We start from the raw sequence: 17,244 nt of genomic DNA, 5'->3' as shown, positions 1-17,244 counted from the left end.
TATAGAGGCTTAACAAATCCAGGTTTAAGATGGATGTACACTAGTTTAAACTATCTAAAATATTGTAACTTTCTTTTACATTTAAATTATACTTCGTTTTGTTTCTTCTTTTCTTATAATGGGCTACAACTTGTATATTTAAATAATTTGAATTCAAGCAAATTATACATCCATATTATGCACTCATATTTCTAATAATCATTTAAATAATGAAATCATTAAGTAGGAATTAAATTTTAAAATATCATCAATGCTCATTATTTTTTACCCTGATATAATTTACCTCACATAAAATCATTTTAACTCATATCAATTTACTTACACACAAACACATTTTAACTATAATGTCAATTTACATAACTTTTACAGGAAACATTTTTGTTTTTTAAGTATTCTAATTTCATGCAACATTTAACATAATAAAAATTGTCGCTTTCTTCAATTACACATTTTACCCAATAATCTTATATCATTTTTTACCTTACAAATAAAATTTATTCTAATATTTTTTGTGCAATACCCTCAAAGCTAAGTGGGATGAGGAATGAGGTGTTGGTAAGTTTTGTAGTTGGGTGAGGTTGTTGTTCCAATGTGAAGCAAAACAAAAGTTACAAAGAAACAAATTTATTTCATTACTATAGGTTACAAATTATATAGTTCGAGAATTTTTTAAGAACAAGCATACCTTAATCGAAGATTTTGACTTCTTCGCTAAACGAACTTTACACTTTTTTGGTTTTCTTGAACTTAGTCCATGCTTTATTAGTCTTTGCAAGACTTTAGCAACTGATCTTCTTATTAACTGTTGGGTGAGCGCATGGAGTTGGGTTACACCTTTTGGCAAAGCGAGGGCATTTTTTGGTGGAAAAAGGATGCCTGATTGAGAAATTTTAAGTGCTCGATCAAGAAAATTTTAAGTTTTTGAGAAAGAAATTTTTAAGAACTTAATCTAGTTGTTTAGGTGCTTAAAAGTAACTTGATTGAGCATTTGAAAAGACGTTTGATCAAGCCATTTTTTAGCCTGAGTTAGAGGCTCGATCTAGAGTTATGGCTAGATAAAGCTATATGATTCGATCGAAGCCTATGGCTTGATCAAGTGTTATTTCTTATTAAAATCCCCAGCCGCAACCTGCGTAAGTCATTTTTCTCAGAGCATGAGAAAAAAAGGACTTCGACGAAATATTTCTAAGCTCAACCGAGATGGAGGAACTCAATCCAGTCGTCCATTAACCCCACCAATGACCCAGTGGCTGAAGGCAAGACAGGCTTCCTGTCATTTTTTCCTCTTTCCTTTTTTTCTTGCAAAAGAAAATAAATTGATTTGAAAAAATCCTACTATTCAAAAATTACAAAAACAAAATCACAAAACCCAGCAAGAAAACCCTTCAAAACGACATAAAGAACCTATAAAACCACCAAGAAAACACTTGAAGACCAAAATTGATCCAGGTAGATGTTTGTGGCCACCCACGTATCCCACATGGACCCCCACAATTGTCTCTTTCAGTTTTTCTATTTCCTTAATTGTAGCACAATTTATTATTTTTAGTATGTTTTTGGGTCCTGAACTTCCGGAGACGTTTTGAGGCCCTAAACGACGTTTTTTGGGAAATTTGGGAGCAACATGCTTCATGGCCCAATGTTTCTCTCTAGAGAGTTGTGGTCCTCAGATAGATCTTTCTAACGAGCTATTGTGCGTGTCAAACAGAGATCGTATGCCAAAGTTACAGCCTCGGGAAATTGATGCACCAATTTACCCGAAACGGGGCCCACACTTTGGAGTTTCATCTCCTAGGGTTAGGTTTTTCGATGTTTAGGGTTTTCCATTGTTTCAAAACAATTAATAGGCCTTCGATCCTCATTGTAATACAGTTCAAAGTCATGTATCCACCGCTTCTCTTCTCAGAGATAAGCTACCATCACCCTAGCTGGTTTATTTCCATTTCCATTTATAAGCATAATTCAATATTTTACATTAATGAAATGAAGTATTATTTCTACTACATCTCTGTATTTATGGTTATATATTTCATTTGTTGTGTTCTTGTTTAAATTCGGATCAGTGGTATCAGAGCAGTCTGTTTTTTTCTTTGTTTTTCTTTGGATGTCCCCAACGAGGCCGGGATATAAGGAGTTATGGCTTGAACTGGTCGAACCTGTGCAAGACCAACCTCATAAATCCCAATGGTATCCCATGGCAGATGAAAAGAAAGATGAGGGGGCATTAGATCCTATCAAAATGTTGCTCGAAGAAGCCCTCAAGCGACAAAGGAACATGATGATGGACAAATTTTCCCAGATCCTTCAATGACTACCCAAGGGTAACACATCAGCTTCCAACAACTACTTTGGAAACGTCACACGCTTTAAGGTATAGGTTAACATTGAGATACCCATATTCAAGGGTCAAATAGATGTAGATGTCGTAGATAAATGGTTAAATCTTCTAGAAGGTTATTTTTCTGTTCATGAATTTTCCAGTCGAGAAAATATTATTTTCGCTTTTCTCAAAGCAACCCCTCATGTCAAGGATTGGTGGGAAACCTACTGCGAGCAGAAGGATGAAAGTACGAACTCACTGTTTTTAGTTGCACCCACTTGTAATTCATTCTGGGATGCCATCAAGGAGCAGTACTACCCTGTCAAAAGCTATAAGGACAATTACATAAAGTGGACCATGCTACGACAAGGAAGGGACCAAGATGTACCGAAGTTCATAAACAATTTTCATACCCTTTGCACACAGTTGCGTATCAAGGATTATAAGCTAAATTTGGTACTCAAATACTGCGACTATGATCCAAAATGGATCTTGAGTAAAACCTCTAAGTCTAAAAAGTCATCAAATGATATCGCATTAGAAGAAAGCAAGCATTGTGTTCGAACTGTAGCCTTAAGAGAAATGTGATAGTGATTCCAAGCAAAACAATGTGAATCGTTGATCGACCGTGCAAATCAACGGTCCAAATTAACTGTCAAAATTGTATCGCAATAAACTAATGGGAGGACTTAACACAGGCATGAAGGTTTTCAGGAAGCCCAAGGTATTTATGAATTAAAAACCGAATGATTTGAGTTCTGTGGTAAATGGTAATTTGGGCAAGCTACAGGCGATAAGTGGTATGGGAAGGGCTTCACCCGAATCCATACACTGGCCAACACGTAGCATGGCGTAGGAGAGAGAAAACCTCCTTTTTTGGGTGGGTAATCGTCATACAAATGGGCCACCCGAAATGGCTGGCAGTTGTCGAATTAACAAGCATAGATCAACAGTGGAGCTTTAGAGTTCAATATCGCATTGATGTAATACAAAGGATGGACTTACTGAGAGCTCGAGGACTTGCGATATGCGATAGAAAAATGCGATATTGCATCACTGTAATACAAAGGATGGACTTACTGAGGGCTCGAGGACTTGTGATATGCGATCGCCGATCGCGATATCGCATCACAATATCGCATCACAGTAGCACATCGCAGTAATACAAAGGAGTGGCACTATGTGACATGCGACATGCGATAAAGCAGACCCAAAAGGATTATAAACATAGTCTCATATTATATTTGAGTTCCAATAAAAAATTTCTATCAGGATTTCTATGATTTCTATGTATTTCTTTGTATTCCAATAATATCATATGTGGACCAAATATGCGTTATATTGGGGATTTATACCGGAGGAAGGCCGAACGGTCAATTTCCCTATGCCCGCTGATCCTTTCGTTTCTAAAAGGAGTTCTTTGTGCCTTAAGCATTTTGTTTTAACAAAATGTGTCCAACGCCGAAAAGGGAGGTGAATGGACAAAGGCCAGAAGATAGAGAGCTCGAAGAGGGGAGGTGGATAGACAGGGCTGAGAGGCTTAAAACCCACTCAATGGTAGAACAAGGGGACATAGAGAGAGCAAAAAGGAAGCAAAAGACAGAGGGAAAACAGGAGAGGCTATGTACTCAACTAGACTTGAGGATTTCAAGTGAATCCCTGTTGTTTTTGTCACGATTGTGTGGAGACTCTGTTTCAGCTTACACTTGTAATATTCTACTCTTAAAGACATAATATAGAGGTCGACACTAAAAGCCTGGACCAGGAGACATAGACAGAGGGTCTGGTGAACTCCTTCATTATTTTAATTGTGTTGATGTATGCTTATTATGTTTTATAACTGTTCATTCTCTATATTGTTCGCAATATTTTCCATCCATTGCACTAAGTAATATAGGCATTTTCCTACACATGAGTCTACAAGTCCTTTTTCTTAATTGAAGATCTCATTATAGATCAACTGGTATCAAATAATTTGGTTTTGGTTTTGTTAAGGTTAGACAAGCTTGTGTTGTATTTTGAATGCTAACTAGATTAAAGCTCGGACTAGGAGAAGGAGAACTTGTTGAGGCTAATCCAGAGATTGGAAGAGTCTATTCTTAGAGGAGAATGGCAGAAAAATGTCCATTGGGATTAGAATATCAATTTATAGAAGGTTTTATGACAATATGGTGGAAGAGAGGTATCTGGAGTTTAAGAAGGGTCGAGGTGAAAGCACTGCAACACCCAAACCAGACAAAGGAGCAGAGGAGCCTTTTCTATTTTCCCCTCCAGAGGCAAAGGAAAAGGAGGAATGCCTCCTCCACCATCTCCTCCATCATCACCTTCATCATCCTCATCATCTTCTTCGCATAATACTATCTCTTCTAAGAAAAATAAGAAGACTTCTTTAATCAAATTAGATGTGAAGTTTGATTTTCCAATTTAGGATGTAGAAGTCAATGTAGAAAAGCTAGATAAATGGATAATACAAATTGATTTATATTTCAGGGTACAGAATGTTGATTTGGAAAGGAAGAAGATTTAGTTGGCTAGGCTTCGAATTGGAGGAACTGCACTTGTATGGTGGGAAGGCAAGACATAAGCTGATCTGCAAAAACATGGTAAAATCATTTATACCTAGAATGAATTTGTTTCTGCTATCAAAAAGAAAATTATATCCATTAGCTTACATGCAGTAGGTAATGATGAGTTGGCAAACTCTTCATCAGTTGAAGGGTCAAATTGTACAAAGTTATACTTAGGAATTTAGAAAGAGAGCTTTAATTCTAGGTATATCATTAGACTCACCTGAGACTTTATTGAAGTATATAGGTGGTCTTCATAGCTATTTAAAGCATACTATTCTCATGTTTAATCCCACTAGCGTAGATGATGTGTCATTTCAAGCCACACATCTAGAAGCTACAGGTAAGAATGTAAACCCAGAGGTTTGGGGATCATCTAAATATTTTGTAAGCAAGAGCAAGGAAAAGAAGAAACTGAAATGGAAGGGGAGGAAATCAAACACTGTAAAGAAGGATAAATCTTCATGCACTCATTGCAAGAAAGAAGGACATGATGAGGCACACTGCTGGTCTTTGCATCCAGAATGGAAACCTAAGAAGTTTGGTGGTCATGAGAGAAAGAATGTTGCTGCTATTCAGCAAGACGTGGGATCAAATTCTGGTGATGAAACAACAATTACAGCCACATGTATTAAAGGTAAATATTTAGAAGCATCCATAAGTAATTCTTCACAATCTGTTAATAACGAAAATAATGAGAGGGAAAGAAATGAGCTTTTTCATATTAGAATAATTTCCAAGCATAATAATATTAATACTTTATTTGATAGTGGATCACAAGTAAATTTGATTTCTAAAACAATTGTAAACAAGTTGGGATTACAAACAAAACCTCATGAGAAGCCATATCCATTAGGTTGGGTGTGTGATAGGAAAAAGCTACAAGTAATGAGACAATGTAAACTTAGGTTTTCTATTGGATCAACATTTGTAGATGAGGTTTAGTTAGATATAGTTCCATTGGATATATCTGATATTGTTTTGGGAAGTCCATACTTGTATGATAGGAAATCTGTTTTCGATAGAGCTGAAAATAAGTATCAACTCCCTAAAGATGGAATAGAATATATTGTAAGAGCTCATAATCTCAAGGGTAACTATTCTCTCATAAACTCAAGATAGATGAAAAAAATTGTGAATTCAAGTAAGAAATTTTTACTAATGGTTGTAAAGGTAAAGGATCCTGAAAAATCCAATGCATTTGAAAGTTATCATTCTAAACAGAAAGCTGATTTAGTTAAAAAAATTTTAGATTATGATGTTCTATTTCAAGAACCTAAAGGTCTGCCACCCAAGCGAAATATAGAACATGGTATTTATTTGCAGCAAGATGTTCCATTACCTAACATTGGAATCTATAGGTTGTTAGCTTTAGAGAATGTAGAGATAAAGAAGTAGGTACAAGAGTTTCTCGAAAAAAGGTTTATACGACCATGCACATCACCATGTGGATCTCCAATTGTGTTCGTGAGAAAGAAAGATGGTTCATGGAGACTCAATGTGCATTGATTATAGAGCACTAAATAAAATAACGATAAAAAATCGTTATACTCTTCCTCGTATTGATGATTTGTTAGATCAATTAAAAGAAGCAGTTTACTTTTCTAAGTTAGATTTACGAAGTGGCTATCATCAGGCCAGAGTTGTAGAACAGGGTGCATGGAAGGTTGCTTTCAAGATGAAGCAAGGACTTTATGAATGGTTGGTTATGCCTTTTGGCTTAACTAATTCTTCTACTACATTTATGAGAATCATGAATGATGTACTAAGACCTTTTATTGATGATTTTGTAATTGTTTATCTAGATGAAATTCTTGTTTTTAGTAAGACATGGGAAGACCATGTAAAGCATGTAAAGCAGCCTTTAGATGTTTTATAAAGAGAAAATCTCTATGTAAAACTATCAAAATGTGAATCTGGCAGAATATATTTAAATTATTTCGGTTATGTTGTAGGGGGTAGTGAATTGAAAGATAGATCCCTCTAAGGTTGAAGTCATTGTGAACTGACCTAAACCAAAATCTGGTACATAGGTTAGGAGTTTCCTAGGAGCAACACAATACTGGAGAAAGTTTATTGCTAACTTTTCTTTGATTGCAGCTCCATTATATGCCTTAATAGGATTGAAATAGGTGTTTAAGTGGGGAGGAAAACAACAGAAAACCTTCGACACCTTAAAAGAGAAAATCAGTGCAACACCAGTACTAGCACATATCTTCCGTATATGCGTAACTTTCTTATATGTGTATATATTCCGTATATGCATGTCTTTTATATGTGTGAATCTACAGTATATGTGACACTTCCATATACAGAAATTCCACGTATACGGAAATGTACACATATAAGAAAGTTATGTATATACGGAAGATATGCATATATCTTCGGTATATGCACAATTTCCATATATTCGCAATTTTCATATACAAAAAATGTGCATATACGGAAATTGTGCATATATGGAAGATATGTGCATATCTTCTGTATATCCTTAACTTTCTTATATGTGCATATCTTCCATATATGCATATCTTCTGTATATCCTTAACTTTCTTATATGTGCATATCTTCCATATATGCATGTCATTTATGTATCTTCATCATATATGCGCAAATTACATATACATAAATTGCACATATACGGAAATTGTGCATGTATGGAAGATATGTGTAGATTCACATATATAAAAGACATGCATATACGGAAGATATACACATATAAGAAAATTACGCATATACGGAAGATAAGTGTATATACAGAAGATATGTGTAAGCGGTTGAGTATGATAGAGAGAGATACAATGGCATCTATACAGTAGCCTAGGGAAAACGAAACAAGGGTGTGAGTTTGGGGTTTTTCCATAAACTATGCAGAGTAGCTCTGTGATTCCTCACCCTAAACATGGTGGCAAAATGGTGGAACATAAGGCAGGGTTACAGTAACAAAATGAATCAGGGTTGCAAGTTTAGCTACAACATTGGTTACTATTGGAGCACATCGCCACCATTGAACAATTACCAAGAAAAACCTGATGCATCACATGGGTGCCCTGCCTCATCACATGGAGAGGGTGTCATGGAAAACCCCTACTAGCTCAGTTTATAATCTATAGGTGGGAGAAAGGCATCTCCAAGTAAACCAAGAGTGCCAGGTATCTCAAGTAAGCCAAATTTCCATGAAGGGGGTGCGTAGACATATATTTTAAGAAACATAAACATTAGCGCTAAGTAATGAGGTCGTAAGTACGACCATATATCGTTTGAGGGGTTAACCAAAAATTATAATGTGTATATCATAAAAAAACATTGCAATATGTGAAACCATTGAATTATATCCACACTGAAATCTAACCTTAGCAAAGAGGTGTGTGAACCTAGGAGTAATCATGGTAGGCGTTAGATCGCGGTAGCAAAATTAGGATAATTGTGAACCAATTATAAAAACACATAAAGTGGAGTCGATCTTAATTCCATAAGGCATATAGGTCAAACCTGAGATGCAGTAATTCTGGAAGAGGATGGGTGTATTTATGACAATAAAGGAGTTATTGTTATAGATAAGTTCATTTAGTCTAGAATGTTAATGTGAATACATTAAGTTATGAATTGGAAAAAAACATTGGTTATGTTTCTTTATAGAGGGGAAATTTGATAGTACAAGAGTTGTGCCTCCCAGTCAAAGAGATAAAAGAATGGACCTTTGCCTCATCCTCTTCAATCTATTGTATTCTGCAATATACTTCAATCTGTCTTATCCAATTGTTTATCTTTTCTGCATTAGGTTCTTTATTAAACATGGGGAAATCAAATTTTACATCCAACCTAAAAAAAGAATTTTTAGAAGAATCATTATGCTGATTAGTAGAATGGTGGAAATAAGATGAAGAAATGGAACATTCACTTGAAGGTGGAGATGGAGGCTCAAGAGGTTCTCCTCAATTTCGTTGATTTACTGAAGCATTGTCCTCTACTTTCTCTTTCTTCTTTTCCTTTTTTTCCACTCTCTTCTCATATTCTACAAACAACTTATCTACCTTATTTTCCATGTTGTAGAAGGAATTTACAAAATCTTTCTCATTCCCACTAGAAGCATCATCATCTACCATTTTCCTTATTTATTTTGTATGTCCAATATCTGGGTCAAAAGACTTAAGTTTTCCTTCACCCTTTTTGAGCTTAGCCTTATTCATACTCATAAGTCACATCAGTAAGAAAATCACTTGGATACCAAACTTGATCTAGTATGCTTCTGATACCAATAAGATCCAAGATCTTTTCTTTGGTTGATTTTAGCAGAATTGCATGCAAGATAATGTAAAAGACATGTACAAAAATACTTAAATAAAAAGAAATATAAAGGATACCATAAAGACAACACACACATAAATTTGAAAATAGAGTTCATCCAATGTGGACTTCATCACCGAGCCCTACTTCAATACAAGGGGAGGTCACTTCATTCATCTCAACAAAAATTAAAATGAGTACATGGAAAAATACATCATTATACCTCAAATCCTTGGATTGACTTGAAGTTTCATTGCTCAAAACATAATAATCACAACACTAGCAGGCATGTCTCATCCTTTTAAGACTTTTGACTATAAACATAAGCCACTTTTGAAAGGTGCATTGTTGTCTTGAACGCCATGTCCAAGAATTAATAAAAAATGTGAGCTTCTGCCATGAGTTTGGATATCCACTGCTCATATGCAAATATAAACCATTCCATTGAAATACTTGTGAAATTATAGTTTAAATGAGTATCAACTCATCTATATTCTACCATTGTCATACCTAGACCCCACTGAGAATCTTTAAGATTCCTCAATAGCATTTAAAAATAATATTCTAAGAATATTTTTGGGAATATTCCACCATAATATGATTTTTCAACATGTGTGGCCATGGCAAAGTTCCACCCACCTAGTCATGGTTCCATTACCTTTGAATTCTGCCTGTTAGCCTCTGCTCACAGCTTTGTCGACATTCGTTGTAATTGCCAACCATTTGTATAACCGTTATATATCTATATATATATATATACATATATATATATATATATATATATATATTACAACATGAGTTTTAAATGATATATATATATATAGATAGTTATATATATCATTTAAAACTCATGTTGTAATAGATATATATATATATATATATATATATATATATATGTATTAAGCCAATAAGCGAATTTCTAACCACTAAATAACTAACCACTAAACGAGTTTAAGTATATGTGTTATGTTATAAAATTTTCCATTTAATTTAAATTGTGGGCCATTGGTTTGATTTATTTGCCATTTAATTTAAAATTGTCCACCAAGTACATAACTCCCACAAAGTTTATTTAGTTGGATTAGACCAATAGGCCACCAACGGGGTGCTAAGTGGGACCATCTGATTGGGCCACATGGCTTCTTATTATTGGGCTACTTAATGCCACTAAATTTAGCGAGGTGCCACCATATTTGTTAGTGCTCCTAACTTTAACCCTAACTAATACCTTCACCATATTTAGCGAGACTATCCCAACTTTAGCTGTTAAGTTGGTTGGAGTGGAATTTTGGCTGAACATAAATTCTACATACAAACCCAATTTGATGCTTCTTTTGCAGTATTGGAAAAATTATGACGAGTTCTCCAATCTACTCTTAATTTCATTGCAATATGAGAACCTTTATTTTTGTGCCATTAGGGATACACCATGATCAATACCCTTTAATATTCCTAGATTTCCTATTAGCGAGCTTCTTAATCCTGAACTTGACATCTTCTAAAGAAAAAATATCTTCCTTTATAGGAGTATTTGTAATGTTTCCCATGGTGTCCGAGGAGTCATAAAGATTCTTAATATAGATATTCTGATCCTTCAAGAGGATTGAGTTATCTTCTTTCATTTTATGAACAAGAATATTCCTCCAAAACTTTATGGGCTCAACTTTAGAGAGGTGAAGAAGACACTCATGCCTCTTATTCATATAACACATTTTCTTCCTTTTCATAAGAGCTTTATACACTCTTATTTTTTCAAGTTCTATACTCTCATTAGGAGCATCTCTAATCACTTTCTTGACAAAGTTACAATCCTTATCATACCAAGGATTGGAAGTTTTATCATTCTTTTATATGATACCTCGGTAGAGAATTTGTTAATGGTAGTGGGGAGGGTTGTAGTAAAATTGTGGTAGATGTGATCATATTATCATTATATGTTAAGAGACCTAAATCCCTTATTAAATATTTTAAGAATAGATCCATTTTACTTTTGTCAAAATGAGTGTTCGTTTGGCTCTCACCTTTATTTTACATGTGGTTGGTGTGCATATCAATATTTAGGGTCAAGAATAAAGGTTTGTGGTCAGAATCATGCTGATGGTCATCTAGGAGGTCAAAACTAACAATACAGTTGAGAACCCATCAAGGATAATTTTAGGGGCGAATGTTCGCCCTTTGGCGAAATTAAGGGGTTTTAAATTTTTAGTGGGCGAATATTTTGTATCATAGTACATTTTTATAAATCACCTCAAATAGACCACCTTATTTTAAGGGAGAGGGTAAAAAAGGTAAATTTAGCCCTTGAAATTAGGACTTACAACCTTCCATTCGCCCATTTTCAAGAATAGGTTTTATTTAAGTGAATCCTATGGGAAAAATACCATATTTATAAAAGAGGTATGGTAAATTAATAAAAATATAAATAAATGAGAAGTATGGTAAATAAAAAAAACATTCTTTATATTTACTCCATAAGTCACCTTATATACATGTAACGGTGTAAACAAATAAAAATATAAGTAAAGTAGAGGTATGGTAAATAAATAAAACGTCTTTTTATACTTACTCAAATGGTATGGTAAATAAATAAAAATATAAATAAACTAGACGTATCGTAAATAAATAAAACCTCTTTTTATATTTAGTCCATAACCCTCATACTATTTATGAAGGCTCAAGAAAGAGGTTTTATTTAAGTGAATCGTATGGGCCAAATACCATATTTGTAAAAGAGGTATGGTAAATTAATAAAAATATAAATAAACGAGAGGTATGGTAAACAAATAAAACATTTTTTTATATTTACTCCATAAGTCGCCTTATATTTACGAACACTCAAAAAATGGGTTATATTTAGGTGAAACCTATGGCCAAAATACTATGGGACAAATACCATGGACTAGATTGTTATTAATACCATGCAAAATACCATTATTAACCCTAATATTAGAATTAATAAAAATAAAAATGGCACATGGTATTGACCCATGGTATTCACCAAAATGGCACATGGTATTGACCCATGGTATTCACCAAAATGGCACATGGTATTGACCCATGGTATTCACCTGGAATGTAGCCTATTTAAATGGAGGAATTAAACCAGCATGTAGCCTATGCTAAGATTCACTAGGACTTTACAAAGTTTTATTATTTAGTGAAAGACTGGCCAAGATCTTACAAGATTTTATAATTGAGTAAAATATTCGCCATGCCTGGTGAGAGATTCGCCAAAAAATTATATATACATATTATATTATTGATAAAATCGCCTTCCATTTTTCCTATATACCATGGAGATTCGCCCATTTATTATATTTATAAATTTAGGGGGGTTCTTAAAATTTTCCCTGGAACCCATGTATCAGATATTGCATAGTCCATAACATTGCTTCCAAGCCCATGAATATAATTCATTTGGCCAAATGTGGGCCACTTATTAATCTTGTTACAAATAATCAAGTCTTGTGAGTTGCAAAGCTTGATTAACTTGATACCAAATAAGTTATTAGTTATATATTTTGAATTTACTGGCTAAGTCATAATCCTCAATAAATCACAAGGAATTAGGGTTAGTGTTATTACTTAGTAGAGTGTCTTGGTTCGTAGCAATTCTAGCATTGAAGTCCCCAAGCATAAGGATAGTTGTAGTCTAACTTATAGACAAAATGATTTTTGTCATAATTTGGTAGAGATTTTTAAAAACTTGAGTTGAACTTGTCTAATCCGTAGAATTCTAGTGCCCCTAGGATTTTTGATAGTAATTTCTCCCTTTATGTATTGAAAAATGTGTTTTAAACAAGTACTAAATCCGTATAAGCATCCAAAAATGTTTTTTGAACAACAAAAAATCACGCTTTTGTTTCAGATTGTTGTCTAGTGAAAATACCATTTTATCACTACACAACTATATATGTATATATATTAATATCCTACAAGAAAATCAAAATTTTAGTTAATAGAAAAAAATTCTATTTTATTTAATTTTTAAATAGAATTAATACATTCCATTTTAAAAATATTGATAATAATTTAAAAAATATATATAAATTATAAATTTATAGATAATCATAGTGTAGGAAGTAAAAATATTATTATTATTTTCTTTTAAATTGAAAACATGTAATAAAATCTTTGTCAACCAAAAAAAATTATAAAATAATTTATCGTTACCTATGAAAATCATAAGTAAAAAACATTTTTATTTTAATATTTTTTATATTAATATAAAAACACTTTAATAACCATAACCATTTCTATACATAATAGTTATCTTACATTTTATTCTAAAATTATAAATATATTTGATTGTATAGTTCATATATACATATTGTAATGTAATATATATATATATATATATATATATATATATATATATATATATAACTACTTTATTGTTGCCTATCATATATATGTGTGTGTGTGTGTGTGTGTATGTATTTTCTCCCTACAATTTTACTCAAATTTCAAGCTGGAGCACTCGCTATATGCATAATGTAGTTCATCATCCAAAGAGTGCCCTTGTTTCTTACTTTTGATGGACCTTGCTACACAAAAAATTATAAACACATGAAAAAAAATGATTGCAATCAGGTTTTACATGTATTTCTCAAATTTTTTGTAGCACGGTCCATCAAAAGTATAAAATATGGGCACTGCTTGGATGAGAAATTAAATTTTGCATCCAATGAGTGCTCCCACTTGAATCTGAGTAAAACAGTAGGGAGATAAGTTGAAAATATGAGTTGAAAAAGTAGTTTTTTTTTTCTACATTTTTACTCCAAAAATGGTGAATCATACCCCATGGTAGACATCATCATGATGAATCATATTGGTTCTTATAAAGCTGATTTTGGTTTTACACTTTTGTTTTGAGACCTATTTTTGACCTCAAAATTTCTCTAATTAACAACAAACGAAAGGAAATAAGTATACTTGATATTCACATTCCCACAATATTCTTAATTCATTTCCTTCCACCTCCGAAACTTTTAAATTCTTATTGAGAATCTAGGAGGGCGGGGATGAATGTGCTCACTTATAACAGTCTAGAGATATGGTGCTTGCACCGTTAAATAATTATCTTCAACTACAAAAAGTTGAAAATTCAAAATACCACAAAAATGGAAACTATCTAATAAACATTTGAGATAGCTCCCAAATAGGAAGAAAATAATAAGTAGATTACTAAAGAAGGCAGATATATTAAATTGAAGTAGGAAGATATATCAAATCACGGAGCTCAAAAGGTTTGAGATTTTTCAGAACTATCAGAAGGTGTAAGTAGATGATTGAAGTGGATGCAGGTGGATTAAAACACTGAGACCCTTTGTAAATTTTGTAGAATTTACACTCCATTTTAAATTGAATATTTACCAACCCTCTATCCATAATCATGAAGTGACTATGCCAATAGTTTTAACACTCCTCAAATTGAAGAGTGATTTTTTAATCTAATCTCTATTTGTGAAGGGTGAATTTATTATGTAAACATCATTTTGGAAGAGAAAAAATTTAAACAAAATGTTCCTTGATGGGAAGTATAAAGGCTCAAAGTGTTAAAAGAATTTGATTGAATGGTAAAGAGAAATCCAAATTCCGTCCCTAGTAGTTCGTAAATTAATCCATGCTCAATGTCACCCAACAAATACATTCTTGATCCTTCGTGATGTCACTTTCCATAAGCGACGTATCACCACAATTACAGTCATGATTTTGCCACCCAATCTGCATCCAATTTTCACATCACCTACAACTATATATATTGTTGTTACGAGAAAAGAATAATAAGTGTGACCATTGACCAAACCTTTGCAATGATTGATCCCCTTGTTTTGTAGTCATCCCTCAATCACAACATTTCTTCACCTTCCTAATTTTCATTTCAAACATCATCATGATGAAGACGTCATTTCTCTTTAGTAGAGTGTCTTGGTTGATAGCAGTTCTAGCATTGAAGTCCCCAAGCATAAGGATAGTTGTACTGTAACTTATAGACAAAATGAATTTTTTCATAATTTGGTAGAGATTTTTAAAAACTTGAGTTGAACTTGTCTAATATGTAGAATTCTAGTGCCCGTGGGGTTTTTGGTAGTACTTTCTCCCTTTATGTATTCAAAAATGTGTTTTAAAAAAGTACTAAATCCGTCTAAGCATCCAAAAATGTTTTTCAAACAACAAAAAATCACACTCTTGTTCTGGTGAAATTACCATTTTATCACTACACAACTATATATATGTATATATATTGATATCCTACAAGAAAATCAAAATTTTAGTTAATAGAATTAATTATTTTTTAATAAAAGAATTCTATTTAATTTAATTTTTAAATAGAATTAATACATTCCATTTTAAAAAATATTGATAATAATTTAAAAAAAATAATATAAATTATAAATTTATAAATAATCATATTGTAGGAAGTAAAAATATTATTATTATTTTCTTTTAAATTAAAAACATGCTATAAAATCTGTCAACCAAAAAAAATTATAAAATACTTTATTGTTACCTATCAAAATCATAAGTAGAAAACCTTTTTATTTTAATATTTTTTATATTAATATAAAAAAACTTTAATAACCATAACCATTTCTATACATAATAGTTATCTTACATTTTATTCTAAAATTATAAATAAATTTGATTGTATAATTCATATATACATATTGTAATGTAATATATATATATATATATATATATATATATATATATTCTTTTTATTAACATAAAAAAACTTTATTAACCATAATCATGTTGGACACAGATTGTCATTGATGTCAATATGGCAATATTCAAGAGGAGGAGACAGAGCATATCGGAGCCAAGAAGAGCAAATGGAGCCAAGAGGAGCAGACCAAGCTAGAGGAGCCACATTGGAGCTATAGGAGGAGCCACATATATATATGCCATATATATGCCAAGAGGAGCAGAACTCATATAGATATGTTATCGGGCTAGTAAAACCCATTTATGCATGCTTTAACATTATCGGCGGTTAAAAATCTTATATATATGCATTCACAACTATTGGCGGGCACATATTACAAACACACTATTGGCGGAGAAGTTTATATATAAAGGCATATATATATATATATATAGATATATCGGCGACATCGCTAATCGGCGGTTCAGCTATGTGCCACCACTGAAACCTCCGATTGCGATAATAAAGCAGACCCGATGCATAATTATGTTATGGTTGAATGCTATATCGCATCCGCCCATCGCAACAACACACAAAGGCATGACACTCTCCCGATCGCCGATTGCGATAAGGCTGCGAACCCGATGGGAATATAGACTGTGGATTAATATCATATCGCATCTCAGTGATCGCAAGTCATAAGGGATGGCACTATAATCTGCCGATTGCGATAAAGGCGTGGACCCGATGGACTTATTAAAAACAATCTATAATATATCGCATCCAGAATGTTGGAACTATTCAAGGTGCAAGCTCTGAAATCCGGAGCCGAAACTATTATCAAGTGAAGTGTAAAACCATATCGGGTCCGCAGAACTCTTGTATCGCATCGAAGCAGCGGAGGTAGCGATCGCCGAAATCATCCGGAGCCGAAATCATATTAGAGAGCAGCCTAAAGGGAGATCGGGTCTGTTAAACCTTTGCGTTACAAATCCGTTGAAGCGAACCTACCGATATCCTGGACCCGAATTCAATATAGAGACGGGAGTATAAGAAGGTGTCGGGTCCGTGTTCCATCGGAGGATCGGGACTATTGTTTACGGCAAGTGCCGATATACATCGGACCCAAAACCGGTATAGAAGGGAGTCTAAAAGAGCATCGGGTCCGCTCCTCATCAGAGGTCAGGCCTTAAGAGTTTTGTTATGGTTGCGAAATCCGGACCCGCCGAAATTGTAAAGGCGGGTGCATAATAATTGAAGTTTGGCATTTGAATTAGAGCGGGGGTTTATAATGTTTTTCGTGTATTATATGATACATGGCCACGGGGTTAAGATATATATTAAAGCCTGTGTGATGGTTGATTAATGGCTCGGGTGGTGGCTTCCGATGGTTGATTATTGATAGAAAGCACCGAATA

Source organism: Pinus tabuliformis, chromosome 9 (assembly GCF_031772625.1).
Source record: "Pinus tabuliformis cultivar Carrire ecotype Pingquan chromosome 9, CPIR1, whole genome shotgun sequence".
In the NCBI taxonomy this organism is placed as follows: Eukaryota; Viridiplantae; Streptophyta; class Pinopsida; order Pinales; family Pinaceae; genus Pinus; species Pinus tabuliformis.
The sequence above is the reverse complement of the archived record's forward strand: the minus strand, read 5'-3'. Positions refer to the sequence as shown.